The following is a 6,000-nucleotide window of genomic DNA, read 5'->3' on the forward strand; positions in this document are numbered from 1 at the left end:
AGTCTCATAGTCTATAAATAAAAATAACTATTCATTTCGAAAATGCATAACGTGTTCCATTGCTCATCTCATCACTTAACAAACAACTCTCCATTCATTTTATTTTATCTTCGAAATGGGAAACGGAACACAAATATTAGGAGAGCTGCGCAGTAGGAGTAGATGTAGATCAACATCAATAGAAGGGCGAATCAGAGAACACAAGACATAACTGATTGAACACAACACAAGCACAATCACACGGAACACTTGTTGATTCGATTCCAAAGAGGGTTTTTATATACAATGGAGAAGTTTCTAGAGTCGATGACAGTGGCTTCTTGAGGAAGCTATCTAGCTCTTGAAACTTCCGTTGAATTCTCAAGAAGAAGCTAGAATCTACATTTAATGTAGGTGGTTGGAATTATTAATTTTTTCCCACACTTCCCCTTAATTGCAACCATATGAAAAATATACTATACCACGATACATAAGACACTGTAAACATACTCTTAATTGTCATGCCTGGTGGTCTAAGTCTCAGCTAGGCTTACAATATAATCTTGATTTTCTACAACACATAACTTACTTCTACAAAACTCAATTTTTTCCTTCCCAAGAGGCTTAGTGAATATGTTAGCTACATTCTCATTTGTATTACAGTATATTAGAGAAATTTCTTTTGATTGGACCTTTTCTCTTACAAAATGATATTTTGTGTCTATCTGTTTTGACCTTGCATGACATACATGATTTTTCCCCAGTTTGATGGTGCTTTGATTATCACATCTGATCACTGTAGGTTCTTGTTGACCTTCACCAACATCTTCAAGTATTCTTCTGAGCCATATAGCTTCAAAGGTGCCACTATATAATGCTTTATATTCTGCTTCAGTTGATGACAAGGAGATTGTTGCCTGTTTCTTACGGCTCCATGATATAGCTCTCGATCCTATATTGAATACGTATCCAGTGGTGGATTTCCTGTCATCTGGATTTCCAGCCCAGTCAAAATCAGAATGACCTGTCAATTCAACATTACAAGCATTAGTATATTCATACCAAAATTGATAGTTCCCTTTAAATATTGAAGGACCCTTTTGCAGCTATCCAATGGCTTTCATGAGGCTTAGCCATGAATTTACTAAGTATGCTTACTGCATAAGCAATGTCTGGCCTAGTGGTAGTGAGATAACTCAGACTTCCCACTAATTATCGATACAATGTTCCATTCACCTCTTTTTTTCCATCATCACCTCTTAATTTGATATTTTGTTCCAGTGGAGTACTCACTGCTTTACATCCATTCATATGAAATCTCTTTAGTACTTCATTTGTATATTTGCTTTGTGTGATTAAGGTTCTTCTGTCATCTCTCCATACTTCAAGACCTAGACAATAGTGCATCTCACCAAGATCCTTCATCTCAAATTCTTGTGATAACTTCATTTTTATATCTGTAATCAATTTATCAGCACTCCCTGTTATTATTAGATCATCAACATATATAGAGAGCAATACTATATCCCTATTTTTGTTTGTCTTGACATAAAAGTAGGATCATTTTTACTTTTTTAAAATCTTTGTTGAAAGAAGAATTTGTAAATTTTCTCATACCAATATCTGGGAGCCTGTTTTAGTCCATATAAGGGATTTTTTAACTTGCATACAAGATGTTCTTGACCCTTCTTTACAAATCCTTCTGGTTGAACAAGATAAATATCTTCTTTTAGGTCACCATTTAGAAAATCTGACTTTACATCTAATTGATGTAGCTTCCAATCATATTTAGTTGCCAATGCTATCATTATTCTGATTGTATTCATTTTTGCAACTGGAGCAAAGGAATATTCATAATCTATACCCTTTCTTTGTGAATAACCTTTTGCAACCAATCTTGCCTTATACTTGTTTATGCTACCATCTACATTAAATTTTTTCTTGTAAAACCATTTTGATCCTATAGGGACTCTATTTTCAGGTAATTTTATTAATTCCTAAGTCTCATTTTTCATTATAGAGTCATACTCTTCTTTCGTAGCTTCCATCCATTCTTTATGATTTTTGGCTTGTTCATAATTTAAGGGCTAAAAAACAGTCATTACTTGAGACATTAAAACATAATATTTATACCTGATGGGGGCTCAAATCTGTTGTGTTGACCTTCTTAGAGGTTCATTACTTTATGGAGTACCTTCTCCTTTTATTCTCTGTGGAGTGCCTTCATCACTTCTTTGTGGACTTTGATTCCTTGATGTGTCTTTTAGAATGTCCATGTGTTCTTCAACTTGAGTTGATTCCACAACTTCTTCTTCTTCCTTAAAACTTTCATAAAGAGACTGCCATATATTATGTTCATATTCTTTTATTTGTTTATCTACATGCTCATGAAGTATAACATCTCTACTTGCAAAGACCTTGTGAGTACTTGGATCATACATTTTATATGCTTTTTGATCAGTGAAATATCCAATAAAAATACATTTGATGGCTTTGGCATCTAACTTACTCCTATCCTCTTTAGGAATATGAGCAAAGGCCTTGCATCCAAATATCCTTAATCACTAACTTTAGGTTTAAAACCATAAAATTCTTCAAATGGTGTTTTGTGCTCAAGATACTTAGTAGGGATTATATTTTTAAGATATATAGTTGTATTAATGGCTTCAACCCAAAAAATATTAGAAAGACCCTTAATTTTTAACATACTACAAACACATTCAACTAATTTTCTATTCTTTCTCTCAGCTACTCCAATTTGTTGAGGTGTATGTGGTACTGTAAATTGTTGCATAATTCCACTTTGTTTACAATATTTGATAAAAGCTCCTGAAGTGTCCTCACCACCTTTATCTGATTGAAGAATTTTAATGCTCTTTCCTGTTTTCTTTTCATCCATACTCTTGAATTCTTTAAAGTATTCAAACACGTCACTTTTGTTTCTTATAAAGTACACCCAGGTGTATCTAGTGCTATCATCAATAAATAGAAGGAAGTAATATGCTCCACCAAGTGACTTAGTTTGCATTGGACCACATACATTAGTATGCACTATTTTAAGTATTTCATGTTTTCTTCTATTTTCATGCACAGGAAATTCTTCCCTATGTTTCTTTTCTAGTGCACAACCTTCACATTCAAAGTGTTCACCCTTAATAATTGGAGGACCTTCTACCATCAATTTCTTTTGTAGTAACATTAGGTCATTATGATTTAAGTGTCCATACCTTTGATGCCAAAGCTCTATAGTTGACATGCTTGTTGATGCCAAAGCTCTATAGTTGACATGCCGGTTGATACCAAAGCTTGATGCCCATTCTTCATTACATCCAACTTGTATAAGCCTCCAACTCTCATTCCTTTTGCAAAAACCTTGTAGTTGTCCTGCACATCCTTTACCAAACAATGTGATTTCACAAAGTCAACTTTTAAATGTTGATCTATGATAGTAGAGACTGAAATTAACTTCTTCTTTAATCCTGGAACATACACCACATTTTGAATTTGTTTTTCTCGTCCATTAGGCATCATAACGCTTATATCACCATATCCTTTAATTTCATGTGATCTATTATCTCCTAAATAGATGTGTCCACCAGTATTAATCTCATGATAAGTATCAAACCAATCTCTTTTGCATGACATATGGATTGATGCACCCGAATCTATAAACCAAGAATTATCATCATAAGTTTCTACTGATAAAGCAGCATTGGACGCAAACAATATCATATTGCTAAATTCATGACTAATTGCTTCATCTCTATCAACATAATTTCTTGAATGCCTTCTTTGTTTAAATTGATCAGACCTTCTTTTCATGCAATTCTTAGCAAAATGACGAGGTTTACCACAGTAATAACACACATCATCTCTACTTTATTTGGCATTTGTCCTTGGTAAAGGTGTACCTTGAAATGATTTTACCTGTGGCTTTTCGCCTTTATTTTTCTCCCACAGTTTGCTTTCGAAGGACTGCTTCCCTTTGGCCATCAATGCCAAATCTGAATTGGAAGATTTCTGTTTAAGGCTTCTTCTCTGCTCTTCTTCCTGCATAATTCTACCATCCAACTCATAGAAAGTAGGAGTTTCTCTCTAGCTGAAAGACCAGTGGTAAACATTTGATATTCATTAAGCATTCCATTTAATGTCACAGTAACCAAGTCTGTATTAGATATTGATTCACCAATGTCACCTAATTTATCCTTTAGATCTTTAATTCTAGAAATAAAATTATTAACACTTTCATTTTCTTCCATCTTCATTGAAAGAAGCTTACTCTTTAAATACAATATTCGATTTGTAGTCTTTGTCTCATACAAATTTTTGAGAGTGTCCCATGTCTCCCTAGATGTTTTACACTCTCTAATGTGTGGAATAATGTTGTCCTTAACCATCATCTGTAAAAGAACCTTTGCTTTGTTTTCCCGTCGCTCCCAATCTTGGATTGCAACATCTGTGGTTTGAGGGGACACTGGCTTAACTTCAGCTCCAGACACAATCATCCATGTATTGTTGCCTTCCATCAAAGTCTGCAACTTAAACTTCCAATTTGCATCATTTTCACCGTCTAACTTGTTAGAGTCAGATAAATAAGATTTTGCTAATACATTAGCCATGTTACTTATTTTCACCGTACCAATCACCAAAAAAATACTAATTTTCACAAATATAAACCCTCAAGCATAAATCATAAAATTTTATCCAATATCATTGGATAATATGGCTGCCTTTTTTATTTTTATTTTTTTTTTAACACAGAAAATCAAACTCCAAATTCACCACTCCAAAAATTCTATGATTACACTACTCATTTGAAAACTTCATACAAAAAATTTAGAATATAAATCCACTCACGCACAATCACCACAAACATAGTTATTACAAACTTGAAGTTTGTGTGTGTGTATATATATATATATATATATATACTTGACCGTAGCTATTCTTCAAATTTCAACTTGAACACTTCAAAAAATACTGTGATTTTTACCATTAAACTTCTATCTTAGAAAGAAGATGCGAGAGCAAATTTTTTTCATAAACTTTAGAGTTCATGAAAATTCCATACGAAATAGATTTTTAACTTCACATAAAATATTTGAGAGCACTACTAAAAAACGATTAGTACTAATCCATTCAACAATGACACTCTCAGCAGGAGGCAGGAGCTACAGCCATAGTCTCAGCAAGAGGCTCCTTTGACCAGCTCTCTCATAAACAGCTCCTTCTTAGGAATCTTCCACTATATTTCCCTCACAGCAATGTGCTTTAAGAAAATCCTCCTACAATAATGCGATTTCCAAAAAATCACACATAGTTGGCTCTTGGGTTGCAGTCTCCACCTAACACCTATTCTCCGTGCAACAAAACTCTCAGAGTCGCACCACTCACACAGTAGTTTAACTCATAGCAGTTTCTCACACACTGCTACACACAACGCTCTCAAAAAACTTCAGCAACCTAAGACTCACACTTTCACCTTGCTCTGATACCAAATCGGAGAACATAAGACATAGCTGAATGAACAAAACACAAGCACAATCATACAGAAAACTTGCTCATTCAATTGCCAAAGAGGGTTTTTATGTACAATGGAGAAGTTTCTGGATTCGGTGACGGTGGCTTCTTTGGGAAGCTATATAGCTCTCAAAACTTCTGCCAACTTCTCAAGAAGAAGCTAAACTCTGCATTTAATGTAGGTGGTTGGAATTATTAATGTTTTCCAATAGGGCGCAGGAGGAGTAGCACAACAGCTGCAACTCGTCCTCCCGCTGATAATAATACTGTCACTCACAATGAGCTAATAGATGCGAATACTAACAATGTGCTTACTTGGATTGTATTTATACAAACTAGAGACACAGATAGAGTTGCGGAGGATCAGTTGCCAAATGGCCCCGTACTTAAGGAGTAGTTGCCAGATGAGCAGACAGACACAGTTGTTGGGGAGCAATTGCGACACATAACTTTAATTGTAACTATGGAGCAGTTACCAACAGAGGAGTAGTTGAGCTTAAT

The sequence above is a fragment of the Pinus tabuliformis genome, chromosome 5_1 (genome assembly GCF_031772625.1).
Source record: "Pinus tabuliformis cultivar Carrire ecotype Pingquan chromosome 5_1, CPIR1, whole genome shotgun sequence".
NCBI lineage: Eukaryota > Viridiplantae > Streptophyta > Pinopsida > Pinales > Pinaceae > Pinus > Pinus tabuliformis.